The sequence below is a fragment of the Mauremys reevesii genome, linkage group 1 (genome assembly GCF_016161935.1).
Source record: "Mauremys reevesii isolate NIE-2019 linkage group 1, ASM1616193v1, whole genome shotgun sequence".
Lineage (NCBI taxonomy): Eukaryota > Metazoa > Chordata > Testudines > Geoemydidae > Mauremys > Mauremys reevesii.
In genome coordinates this window covers 143064891-143078701 of record NC_052623.1, presented here as the reverse complement: position 1 = coordinate 143078701, position 13811 = coordinate 143064891, and the positions used below count along the sequence as shown (strand labels likewise).

The window sequence follows — 13811 nt, the reverse complement described above, 5'->3', positions numbered from 1 at the left end:
CCGCCTCGGGTAAAAACGAATTGTATATGATAACAAAACTAGCAGTCTTGTTACAATAGGCTTGGAACTTGGTTAACCAGGACCACCTCAGTACTCAAAATAGCAGTACTCAAAACCAGGTGTTTTGATCTGTGTTGTCAAAAAAAAAAAAAAAAACCAGTCAAACCAGTTAACTTTCACTAGTGCAGAGTAAGCCTGTGGTGCTCAGCTTGCCTCTACCTAGTCCTGAAAGGGGTTGAGCAGCTTCCACTGAAATATTTTGTCCACTGTTCTACAATTAGCTTGGCATGGCCTTTGGCACAACTTTTTGTGTGTAAAAGCGATTTATATGGACAGTTACGTTGCCATATGTTTACTTGTGTGATCTTTTATTTTTGAATTCCAGTTTACTTGCATTTGTAATCTATAAGTGTTTAGCCACATAGACACAGTTAATGGGTCCACAAAACAAATTTTTCATTCAAGTGGAATATGAAAGCTACACTAACTACTTTTAATTGGAAAGACAAATCACTTAAAAATAATAAATTGTCCTAAATATAATGTGTAATCATCAAATGAGCCATGTCCAATAAGGCCCATAGAGAAACCAGTCACAGTTCACAGGTATGGAGATAATGACCAGTGAGATTATTGATAAAAGCTGTTTTGAAATATAAATATAATTTTACTAAGTAAATATTTAGTTTTCCTTTAAAAAACTATGGTCCCAATTCTGGAAACACTTATGCACATGCTTAATATTAACCACATATATAATAACTGTTTGCAGACTGAAACCTGTATTGCTAGAGGAGGATTCAGAAGTAAAGAAGTTTATATTGCTACATTATTTCAGGTTATGTAATATCAAAGCTTATGTACAAAATGGGTTTTCTGTATTCATTCTGAAGCAATTTGCAATTTAAAGTGGGACGCTCTATCTGCCCATTTTCAAGTATCAGAATGTTGTCAGCCACACTATTGGTCTGAATATCCCTGTGTGCTTTATAAAGCCCTTGTTTTGTCATGGTAAATATATGAACCTGCCAACTGGAGAAATGAATAACAGAAAAAGTGAGATGTTTTCTTACTCTACCAGGTCGACCTTCCTTTTCTTGATTATGAAGATACTCCTCTTCGTGCAGTGATAGTGACTGTTCTATGTGGTTTAAAAGCGTAGTAAATTTTAAATATATATCATCAGGTTGAGCCCTTTGGAGTTCAGGACTTTCCACTAGTTCACCTTTCCTGGTAAAGATGTGTGGATTAATATGGCTGGCTCTGGGAGAGTTGTTGCCCCATCAGGGGAATTGGAGGGAGTGAGCTAATGCCTTGCCAGATTGGGGGAGGAGGATTGTTGCCCAACAGGGTGGGGGGGTTGGGGACATTATTGCCCAGCCAGTAGGGGGTACCTCCTCTTCCTGGAGGGCGGACAGGGGAGAGGAGGGTTGACTGGTTGTTCATTCCTGCCCCTTCACTTCCCAGGCACAGGGCCCAGCATGGCCCACCCACAGGGAGAAGCTTGCTGCTCTGGGGCCAGTATAATGTTACAAACAGCTACAATCACAAATTTATACATCAGTTGCTGACTTCCATGGGTATGCTTTTTTGTTGCAATGTCACAATTTGCTGTCTTTGCCTTTCACCATTCTCTTGGTCTGAGGGTAGCATGTTGTAATGGTTGGGTGCACTCCCCTCACAATTTGCTACCATTGTGAAATTTCTATTTTAAATTTGGACACAACTAAATAAAATATTTTTGTAATTTAGAGAAGCATTTTACAGAGTTAAACCACAGGGCTATTGTATGTAAAACCCTGCAGGAAGGTATTGTTTTTTTTTTTATTAAGCTCTTCCCATTATAGATCAGAAACTGTATGGCCTATAGGAAGGTTTAATGTACACAAAACACTGATACTTGTGTAAAGCATTGTAAACAGCATTTGAAATACTTATGAATACATTTTAAACACAACTCATTAGGCAGAAAATTTACCATTGTTCCTTATACAGACTCCCCACCCCCTTCATTGTCACTATTACACTTATTGATCAAGTTTTCAAAACAAGATTTACACAATATGCTTTGGCACAAACATATGAGCATATTGCCTTCTGCTCTTAGTGCAGAGACATTTTCTCAGGTCTCCTCACTGCTAAAACCGAAGTGCCTCGTCCTCAGTGTGCGTGTGTGTCGGGGGGGGAGGTTAACCTCAGAGTAGCTCTTGCACCTTAGGTATCCGAAGAAACAACAAAAATAATCTTTTTTTAGCCATGAGAAAAAGGCCTAAGGGCTAGATTCACAAAGGGGCGTAGGGCTTGTCTATGCTTAAAACAGTGCAGCTGTAGCACTTCAGTGAAGACAGTACCTACACCAGTGGGAGGGGTTCACCCATCAATGTAGGATCAGTGGTGCTAAACCAGGAGTACGCATACCCCTGGGGGTACGCAGACGTCTTCCAGGGACTACCTCAGCTCATCTAGATATTTCCCTAGTTGTACAACAGGCCACATAAAAAGCACTAGTGAAGTCAGTACAAACTAAAATTTCATACAATGCCTTTATACTGCTCTATGTGCTGTACACTGAAATACAAGTACAATATTTATACTCCAATTGATTTATAATTATATGGTAAAAATGAGAAAGTAAGCATTTTTTCAATAATAGTGTGCTGTGACACTTTTGTATTTTTATGTCTGATTTTGTAAGCAAATAGTTTTTAAGTGAGGTGAACGTTGGGGTATGCAAGACAAATCAGACTTCTGAAAGGTGTACAGTCGTCAGGAAAGGTTGAGAGCCCCTGATTGTAGGTAATCCACTTCCCTGAGAGGAAGAAGTTAGGTGGATGGGAGAGACATTTGTTTTGTGGACACATTGAGAAGCAGAGGTTACTCGCTCTGTGCAGTATTGGTATTTCTTTGAGATCTGTGTCCTTGTGGATGCTATGCTACCCACCCTCCTTCCCCTCATCTTCGGGGTTTCTTCTGATACAGTCAGAGTCGTCCCTAGGGGACAGCGAATTGGGGCAACCACTTTGGGGCGGGTTCGTGCCGCATGGGTGGTAGATGAACTGCTGTCTAGGGGAGGCTACCCCCAGCCCTGCCCCTTCTACCTAAGGAAGAACATGTGCTCTGCAGCACCAGGAGAGCGCATGGTGGTGCCGCTACAGTCTCCCCAGCCCTGGGAAGGTGGGCGGTGTGGCCCCCTGGAATCCACTGGCCTGGCTGAAGTGGGGTCTTGGGGTGGGGGCAGAGTGTGGGTGGGGCCACACCTGGCAGTTTGGGGGGGTACTACCTCTCCTATCCACCTCCGCTGTGGTCAGTCCAGGAAGTGACATCACTTCCACCCTGGGCTCCACACACCCCCTAGGGACAACCCTGTATATAGTAATAAGTGACACAGTACACAAGTATGCCAGTGGGGGGGGGGGGGGGTGTGCGCTGAACAGACACTGCTAATGAAAATCTCCAACTAAGGGCACCCAGAATGGAGTACCCAGAGGGGGATACACCTTGAAGAGCTACAGTTATTGAATAGGGTAAGTAGCCTCTTCTTTGAGTAGTGTCCTTCTGGGTGCTCTACGCTGGGTGAGGAGGGGGCTTTGGAATAGAGTCTGGCACAGAAGAGAGAACGGCATTGCCGACTGCACCATCAGACCTGGTGGCATCAACCAAGGCACAGGCTCTAGAAAGTAGGAACTGAAGACCAGGTAGCAGCCCTGCAGCTTTAGACCAGAATTTTAAACACATTTAAACATATTTAGGCAATTATTGGGATTTTCAAAAGCATCGAGGTGCTTTCGCCCTTTACAAATCTGGACTGGGGTGAATATTTGGGAACCACGTTCTACACACCCGTGGTGACGTGCAATAGCACTGTGGTGTTGGATGGGGGGGACAGACAAACAATCACAAACCCTTGACAAGGCAATCCCCGTTGGTGGAGCAAAGGAACTGAACAAGTTTTAACACCAAACCAGGACAACAGGCAGCCTGAAAGCCACATGATCCCAACGACTAAACTGGGGTATTGAAAAAGAACAAAACTGTAGAATTAGAAGCAAATGTTGCCATACGCCAAGGGCTCCCCGGGGCCGGGGCAGGCGCTGAGAGGAGCCGCTGCAGACACGGGACCGGGAGTCTCTATACTCGCGTCTGGCCATTAGCGAGCCCTGGGGGTAGAGGAGCCGGGTCTGGGCGCTGGGACCGGCCTGGGAAGCGGGGTCTGAGATGGGACAAAAAGCCCCCCCGCCCTGTTTTTGCAGCCGCTGCAGCCCCCCCGCGCTCTGGGGTCCCCATTACCCCCCGCTCCCGGCCGGCCCAGCCGCGCCCAGACCCCGCCCCCAACCGCGGCTCCTTTCCCCGCCCCCCCAGTATTGCCCCTGGGCCCCGCCCCCTGTGCGGTCAGGCCCCGCCCCCTGCACAGACTCCGCCCACCCCCGCCAGCCCGGCGCGCGGGCAGGGGCCTGGCAGCGGCTTCAGCGGGCGGCACGGAGCCTGCTCGGTCCCTAGGCGCATGCGCCCCGCCAGCCGAGCCGAGCCGAGCCGCCGCCGCCGCCGCCTGTTGGAAGGGGGCCGCGGTTTGTCACGTTACGCCGGGGCCCAGCTCTCTGCGCGGCGGGCCCCGAAGCGGCGCTGGGGCGGCCCAGGGTGAGTGTCCCCGCGCGCCGGGCCGGGCCGGGCCGGGCCGGGCCTCCCGCTGGCGGGGCAGGAGGTGGGTGTGTCCCCGCCGGGCCTCGCTCCCCATGGCGGGGCGGGGGCACCTGCTGCGGCCGGGCCCGGGGCTCGCTGGGGGCGGGGCCCGGCGTGACTCGGGGCGGGCGCGGGGCCTGCTCGGCTGCCTGCAGCCCGGGGGCGAGCTCCGAGCGCAGCCTCAGCTGGGGGCAGCGCCGGGGGGCAAACCAGAGCCTCCCCCCCCGGCAGTGCCCCGCGCGGCCTGGGGCCTGGGCTGGCTGCGCCTCCAGTTCTCCCACTGCCGCCCGCTCCCCTCCCCTCCCCCGGCGGGCACAAAACTCATCCGACCGACCGACACAGGTGCCTGATCGCTGCTAACCCCTTCCCGTCTGCGGCCCCTTCCCCACCAGCCAGGCTGCTAGCCTGCCTTCAGGTCACGGGCCAGCGCTAGGGACAGACAAATGCTTCCCGCTTGATACTTCATGTGCAACCTTGTCCGCTCGTCGTGTAGTAAAACCAAATAAAATATTTATTGGTATGGCAAACTGCATGAGATTAAAATACCAATCAAGCCAACAGCCTCCTCCCCCCCCACCCAAAACAAAAAAAAAACCCGTCCCTCTATTCTAAACTGCTCTGTAAATCTGGAGAGGAGCGGAGTTGTAGACTCTGCGAAGGGTCAATAGAGATTTGGGCTGTGCTAATCTGGAGAAACTCATACTATGGTGATAGGTGCAAGTCCCCCTAAAATAGATGATCTCCTGTATACAGTATGATTTGACCAGGTTTGTTAGGGTTAAGGCGCGTGCAGGACAATAATTATGAGGTTACTCATATTTCTTGATCGTTTCATTACATTCATTTTTTTCTATGAACTCTGCTGCATCACCTATACAGAACTGAGTTTATTGCTATTATTTTGCTTTGAACTGAACAAGATATGTCAAGACCCTCCCTGCTCCAAGAAATTTAAGATTTTTGAACACACAAACTTGCACAGCTTAACTGAAGGTGTGTATTAGAGCTGCCAAGTGGTTAAACAAATTCATTGGGTGATTAAACAATAGAATACCATTTATTTTAAATATTTTTGGATGTTTACTACATTTTCAAATATGTTAATTTCAGTTACAACACAGAATACAAAGTGTACAGTGCTCACTTTATATTTATGTTTTAGCAAATATTTGCACAGTAAAAAACAAAGTATTTTTCAATTCACCTCATACAAGTACTGTAGTTCAATCTCTATCATGAAAGTTGAACTTACAGATATAGAATTATGTTTTAAAAAAAACTGCATTAAAAATAAAATGTACAATTTTAGAGCCTACAAGTTCACTCAGTCCCATTTCTTGGTCAGCCAATCACTCAGATAAACAAGATTGGTCACAATTTGCAGGAGATAATGCAGCCTGCTTCACGTTTACAGAGTCACCTGAAAGCGAGAACAGGCGTTCTCATGGCACTGTTGTTGCTGGCATTGCAAGATATTTACGTGCCAGATGCGCTAAAGATTCATATGTCCCTTCATGCTTCAACCATCATTCCAGAAGACATGCTTCCATGCTGATGATGGGTTCTGCTTGATAACAGTCCAAAGCAGTGTGGACTGACGCATATTCATTTTCATCATCTGAGTCAGATGCCACCAGCAGAAGATTGATATTCTTTTTTGGTGGTTCGGGTACTGTAGTTTCTGCATCAGAGCGTTGCTCTTTTAAGGCGTCTGAAAGCATGCTCCACACCTCGTCCCTCTCAGATTTTGGAAGGCACTTCAGATTCTTAAACTTTGTGTTGAGTGCTGTAGCTATTTTTAGAACTCTCACATTGGTACCTTCTTTGTGTTTTGTCAAATCTGCAGTGAAAGTGTTCTTAAAATGAACCTGTGCTTGGTCATCATCCAAGACTGCAGTAACATGAAATATATGCAGAATGGGGGTAAAACAGAGCAGGAGACACACAATTTTCCCCCCCAAGGAGTACAGTCACAAATTTTAATTAACGCGTTATTTTTTTTGACAAGCATCATCAGAATGGAAGCATGTCCTCTGGAATGGTGGCCAAAGCATGGAAGGGGCATACAAATGTTTAGCATATCTGGCATGTAAATACCTTGCAACGTGGGCAACAAATGTGCCATGTGAATGCATGTTCTCACTTTCTGGTGACATAAATAAGAAGCAGGCAACAGTATCTCCCCTCAATGTAAACAAACTTGTTTGTCTTAGCAATTGGCAGAATAAGACATAGGGCTGAGTGGACTTGTATGATCTAAAGTTTTACACTTTTATTTTTGAGTGCAGTTATGTAACCAAAAAAAATCTGCATTTGTAAGTTACATTTTCACGATAAAGAGATTGCACTTCGGTACTTGTATGAGGTGAATTGAAGAATACTATTTATTTTGTTTATAATTTTTACAGTGCATGTATCTGTAATAAAAAATATAAAGTGAGCGTGTGCACTTTGTATTCTGTGTTGTAATTGAAATCAATATTGAAAATGTAGGAAAAACATCGAAAATATTTAATAAATTTCAATTGGTGTTCTATTAAGTGTAATTGCTCCTCCACATCTGCCTCCAGCAAAATAACTCTGGTATTATTGCCACTACTTTAGTGTGTATAATTAATTTTTAAATTGCGATTAATTTTTTTGAGTTAATTGCGTGAGTTAACTGCGATTAATTGACAGCCCTAATTTATATTCATTTCATTAAACAGGTGCAAGTTTTGTGTGTAGGGACTGGTATTTTGGCTTCAGAGTTTTGTTTCTGTTTAGGGTCATTTTACAGGATTAAACGAAATCAGTACAGACATCTACACAAACTTGCACCAGTTTAAACTGAAAGTAAATATACAAAAAATAGTTGAAGTGGTACAAGCTTTTGTGTAGACAAGCCCTTACACCTAAGTCCTTTTATAGAATAGCATAGCTTTATCTAGACGAACATCTTTTTGCCTAGCATAGGTAAGGGGTAACACTTCTAAAAGCACCAAAGTAAGTTAGGAGGCTAAGCGCCATTTTCAAAAGTGACTTAGGCCATGTCCACACTACAGAATTCTGTCTATGTAACTTACGTTGGCATACAGCCACCACAGTTATTAACTGGCTTGTGTATGTGCACATGGCTCCTTGTGTTGGTGGTGCACGTCCTCACCAGGAGTGTTTGTATTGATTCTATTGTCAGTAATCAACTTAGTGTCTACACCGGCGGTGCATCAACCTAATTATATCGATTGTGACTCTAGGCAGCTCAGGGAGGTGCTGTCACTAAATTGGTGTGAAGAGGCACTTATGTTGGTGGGAGCCAAAAGCGAAGACACTTCCACAGCTAGGTTGACACAAGGCAGCTTATGTCAACCTAACCCTGTAGTGTAGACCAGGCCTTAGGCTCCTGAAAATCACTGAGAAAATGGGGTGTGTGCTCCTTAGTCACATTGGAGCTCTTGGAAAATTTGACCCAAGTCCTAAAAAGAGAGAGAAGTGAGACAAGAAGTGATGGGAGAACTAGAGAAGGGAGTCCCTATCATAATTAGTTATTTTATTTATTTCTTACCTTTGTAGGTCTCTGTTCTTTCTTGAGTCTTGTGGGAGGAGGTTTGCGTAGTGCATTGGGAATGGAAGGCTGTTCCATACATAAGGGACAGCATAGAAGAAGAGGAAAAATGTCAGTGGGAAAAGCATACAGAGGAGATCAGAGGCTGGGGCAAAGTTGAGGAGTGGGGATGCTGGTAGGCAAGGATCAGAAGTTTAATTTTGATATTCAGTTGTTGCTGAACAATACATTTTTGACATCTTAAAAGTTCTAATTGGATTTTCTAGAATAGTTTTAAAATATTTTCTTTTGCAAGTGCTAGTATGGGAAGAGATCAGTCAAAAGTAATTCATTTAGTTTGAGACACAACCTCGTAGTCCTGATAAACAACTCTTTCCTAAATAGTGTCTGTGCTATACTGTGTCTCCTCCACATCTGCCTCCAGCAAAATAACTCTGGTATTATTGCCACTACTTTAGTGTGTATAATCAAGTCAACTTTCTTCATGCCTGTGATAAACTGAAGCAGGATTCATTTTGGTCCAGACTTTGCTAGAAAAAAAACAACGGTCAACCGACATGCATTTTGAATGGGGACCACCCCCCACGTAGCTCTGTCTTGCAATATGAAGGAGATCTTTGTCCTTGGATTATTCTAAAGCAAGGTGGTGACATAGTTAAAACAGGTTGGATCCTATCTATATTACAGATGGAACCATATTTTAATCATCTCAGGGGAAGGGGAAAGTATAGTAAATAAATTCTCCAGGATGACTGATTTTGTATTGTAGATGGGCAACATAGTTAAAATGGCTGGAAGGGACCTCGAAATAATCTACTCCAGCCTCCTGGGCTGAGACAAGACCAAATAAACCTAGACCATCCCTGGCAAGTGTTTGTCTAACCTAAAAATCTCCATGAACTGGGATTTCGTAACTTACCTTGGAAGCCTGTTCCAGTACTTAGTTATCTTTATAGTTAGAAAGTTTTTTCTCGTATCTAATCTAAATCTCCTTTGCTTCAGATTAAGCTAATTGCTACTTGTCCTGCTGTCAGTGGACATGGATAATAATTGGTCACCTTCCTCTTTATAATAGCCCTAGAAGCCTTTGAAGACTGTTATAAGGCCCCCGCTCTTAGTCTTTTCACAAAATTAAACATGTCCAATTGTTTTAACCTTTCCTCATAGGATAGTTTTCTAAATCTTTTATCATTTTTGTTGCTCTCCTCTGGACTCTGTCCAATTTGTTCATCTCTTTCTTAAACCAGGGTGCCTAAAACTGGATAACAGTACTCCAGCTGAGGTCTTACCAGTGCAGTAATTTAACAGTGGGTTTGATATTTCTTCTTTATGATAAATAAATTGGAACAATTACCTCCTGTGTCTTGCATACATATGACACTCCTGTTAATACACCCTGGAATATTTGCCTTTTTCGCAACTACATGACATTGTTGAATCATTCACTTTGTTATTCACTCTAACCCCCCATATCTCTTTAGCAGTACTGTTGTCTAGCCAGTTATTCCCCATTTTGTAGTTGTGCATTTGATTTTCTCTTGCTATGTGTAGTACTTTTCACTTGTCTTTATTGAATTTCATCTTGTTGAATTCAGATGCGTTCTCCTATTTGTCAGAATGGTTTGAATTCTAATCCTGTCCTCCAAAGTGATAGAAATCCCTTCCAACTTGATGTAATCTGCAAATTTTATAAGCATACATTTCACTCATTGGGTCATTAATGAAAATATTAACTTGTACCAGACCCAGGACAGACCCCATTAGCTAGCCCTCCCAGTTTGACAGTGAACCATTTATAACTACTCTGTGAATACAGCCTTTCAACCAGTTTTGCATCCACCTCATAGTAACTTCCTCTAGAGCAGTGGTTTTCAAACTAGGGCTGCCACTTGTTCAGGAAAAGCTCCTGGCGGGCCAGGCCAGTTTGTTTATCTGCAATGTCCGCAGGTTCGGCCAATTGCGTCTCCCAGTGGCTGCGGTTCGCTGCTTCAGGCCAATGGGGGCTGCAGGAAGGGCGGCCAGCAAGTTCCTTGGCCCATGCCGTTTCCTGCAGCCCCTGTTGGCCTGGAACGGCAAACCACGGCCAGTGGGAGCCACAATCAGTCGAACCTGTGGATGTGGCAGGTAAACAAACCTTTCCCTGAACAAGCGGCGGCTCTAGTTTGAGAACCACTGCTCTAGAGCACATTTCCCTAGTTTGCCTATGATGATGTCATGTGGGACTGTGTCAGAAGTCTTATTTAAATCAAGATGTATTCCATCTACTACTCTCCCCCTCAACCAGTAGGCTGTAACCCTCTTAAAGAAGGAAATTAGGTTGGTTTGGCATGATTTGTCTTTGGGAAATCCATGCTGTCTATTCCTTATAACCCTGTTATCCTATAGGTGCTTACAAATTGATTGTTTAATAATTTGTTCCAGTATCTTTCCAGGTATCAAAGTTAGGCTGACTGGTCTATAATTCCTGGGATCCTCTTCCCCCTTTTAAAAGATTGGCAAAGGACAAACATAAGTACCCATCCTCCATGAGTTCTTGAAGGTAATTCCTAATGATTCAGAGATTGTTTTAGCTAGTTCCTTGGGTGAACTTCATTAGGTCCTGCTGACTTGAATACATTTAAATTAACTAAATATTCCTTAACTTGTTTCTTCTCTATTCTGGCTTGAGTTCCTTCCCCCTTGTTGTTAGTATTAATTGTGTTAAGCATCTGGTCACAATCTTTTTAATGAAGGCTGAAGCAAAATAGGTGTTAAACAGCTCAGCCTTCTTAGTCTTCTGTTATTAGCTATCCTTCCCTGTTAGGTACTGGACCTACACTTTCCTTCATCTTTTTCTTGCTCCTCAAATACTTACAGAATCTCTTCTTATTGCCTTTTTTAATCCCTTGTTGGGTGTAACTCGTTTTATGCCTTAGACTTTCTCCTTTTTTGTCCCTACATGCTTGTGCAATTTTTTGTACTTGTCCTTAGCATTTTGTCCATGTTTCTACACTTTGTAGGATTCCGTTAGATTTTCAGGTTATTAAAAGAGCTCTTGGTGCAGTTCACTGGCAGCATTCACATACAACATCACTGAAAGTCCTTTTTAGTGTTTTTTGAAAATGATCTGAAGAAAATTTAGTTTCCTGTCATTTTTTGTTGATTAAAAACAGTTATCTATGTTAGGTTTTATATTGTGTTGTGTAGCATTCAGGTGTTACAGAACTCTGGAGAAGATTGTGTTGAGATTGTACCCATGACTTTTTTCTTGTCCATGACACTAACCTGCAAAACGGGGAGACAGGGTAGAAGAGGAGCTTTAACTCAGTTTTGTTTCTCTGAGATGAAGGGGTAGTATCTTTCTCTAGTTTGTTTGAAATTCATGTTTTATCTCCCCTGGAAGATACTCTAGGAGACTGGGGAGCTATTGAAATCAGGAAATTGCGAGACACTGAATGAAAGATGAGTATTTGACAGTCTGAGGGCTTAATGTGGCTTGGGAATGGCTCTCAATTCCCACAAAGTTCAAGCTTTCATTATGTGGCCACATGGTCCGTTATGGCATGGTGCAATGTAGCAGTGGATCTGTCTCTGTTTCCCTCCTGGCTTTTTGCTGCTCCACTCAGCGTCCAACACCTTCTAGGTTGAGGTGATTTTAGCCCTCTGGCTCTGTCACACAAAAGTTTCTCCCCTTTTAGGGTACTCAAAGTCCAAAATCAACATAAAGAAATGTAAGTTTCCCCTTACCTCAAGGAGAGCCTGGTAGCAGTAGTCTTCCTCAGTTCTTGGCCCCAGCCAGTCTTCTCTCCCACAGTGAGCGCTCAAGGTGTGCTCTCTCACACTCAGGGAACCAATCAGTTGTCTCTCTCTCCCCTTTTAGCTCTTTCCTCAAGGCCTGACATCTGCTTTAGATGTCTTGAAGTGGGGTTGATTGGGCCTCCAGTAGCCCATTAACTCTTACCTGACTTGTGTGATGGGTTGTATGAACTTCACACATGATTTAAAAAAAAAAAAAAGTCATTACAGTAGTGAGAAAAACCTCCTGAATATGAACTGACGATACATTGTTGTCCTCCTGAGTTTGCGGACTGCCTAGAATTTTAAGAGATAACTGCCTCACATCATCTTTGAAGTGTACTTACTAGGATTTCTCTGGTGCTCCTCATGGAAATGTCTAGATAATGTTTGTGGTTGATATTATAAAGGGTAGACTTGGAAAAGGCCTTCTAGATCTGTGGTGTATAACCTATGGTCTTAGTGCTTCCTCCACAAAAAACTCCATTTATCTTGGGTTTAACATATATAATCATTATGTACGTTATTTTTCACCCATTGGTTCTTATAAGTTTCCACTGCATTCTTTTTTGCTGCAAACATGATGCTCCACTGGCCTAGGTGATGTCACTAACTGGGTGAGTTTTCATGGAAGTCTGCTAAAATTGTAGCAGATGCCCAGTAAACTAACTCAGATAAGACATTTCTGCTGCTTATATTTACTAAAGATCATCATGATCATGTTCCCATTATACCTCTGTTGTTTAGGGCAACAACGAAGCTCGTCCACTCCTGTCTGTTCCTGGAAAGTCTTTTAATGGTTCACCAGCTATGCCCCAGGTTTTTCGGCTCGGCTTTCACAGCTCTTTGCCATGTTGTTTTTGGGCGGTTCATTTTCACTTGCCTTCGGGTGTCCATCTTATTGCCACTCTCGTGATGGAATCAGTTTCCATCCGAAGCACATGGCCAATCCATCTCCAACGCCTCCTGGCAATGATGGTGCTCATGTCCTCTTGGCAGCACTGTGTAAACAGGTCTTGGTTTGAGATTGTCCTGGGCCAAAAGATGGGGAGGATTTTTCTGAGGCAGATTGTATGGAATGAAGATAGTTTGAACATGTCATCCTTTCTCATTCCCCAGCATTCTGCACTGTAATGCTGAAAGTACGCTGCTCTGATAAATCTTGAGTTTGGTTTTGGTTTTGTATGTTGATGATTTCCAGACTCTATTTGAGCTCCTGAGGGTGGTCCTGACTTTATTGATTTTGTTCTGGATGTCCTGGCTTGTTCCACTGTCCTGGCTGATGGTGCTGCCCACGTATGTCAATGTTTCTACATTAATGAGAACATAATCCTCTATACCTACTGGTGATGATGAGGCAATATTAAAGGTCATGATATCTGTCTTATTGTGGTTGATTTTCAGTCCAATTTGCAGTTGATTTTCAGTCCAATTTGCTGGCTGAATGCGTAGAGTTCAGTTGTTTTTTCTTGTACACTTCTACCCCAATATAACTCTGTCCTCAGGAGCCAAAAAATCTTACCGCGTTGTAGGTGAAACCGTGTTATATTGAACTTGCTTTGATCCGCCGGAATGCACAGCCCTACCCCACTCGGGTCACTGCTTTACCACGTTATATCCAAATTCATGTTGTATCAGGTCGCGTTATATCGGGGTAGAGGTGTATATGGTGTTGGGTATCTGATAGGAGAGCGAGGTCATCTGCAAAGTACAGGTCTTCAAGGGATGGGAAGGGTGTCCATTTAATGCCTGTTGGCATGCCTTCTGTTGTACGCTGCATTACTAAAGATGTTCCCACAAATTCAAACATTGTAGA

The 13811-nt window shown here is 43.8% G+C and overlaps 1 protein-coding gene across 2 annotated transcripts in view; it reads left to right on the top strand.

The window, feature by feature from the left end:
* The first annotated feature begins 4460 nt into the window (after nt 1–4460).
* Nucleotides 4461–13811, top strand: part of BCLAF3 (BCLAF1 and THRAP3 family member 3) — a 52200-nt gene continuing 42849 nt past the window's right edge. The window contains exon 1 of one of the 2 annotated variants that reach the window (XM_039529068.1): nt 4461–4635. The gene's annotated coding sequence lies outside the window, so the exon portion shown is untranslated. The remainder of the gene's footprint in view (nt 4636–13811) is intronic. The other variant, XM_039529063.1, reaches the window with a different exon arrangement.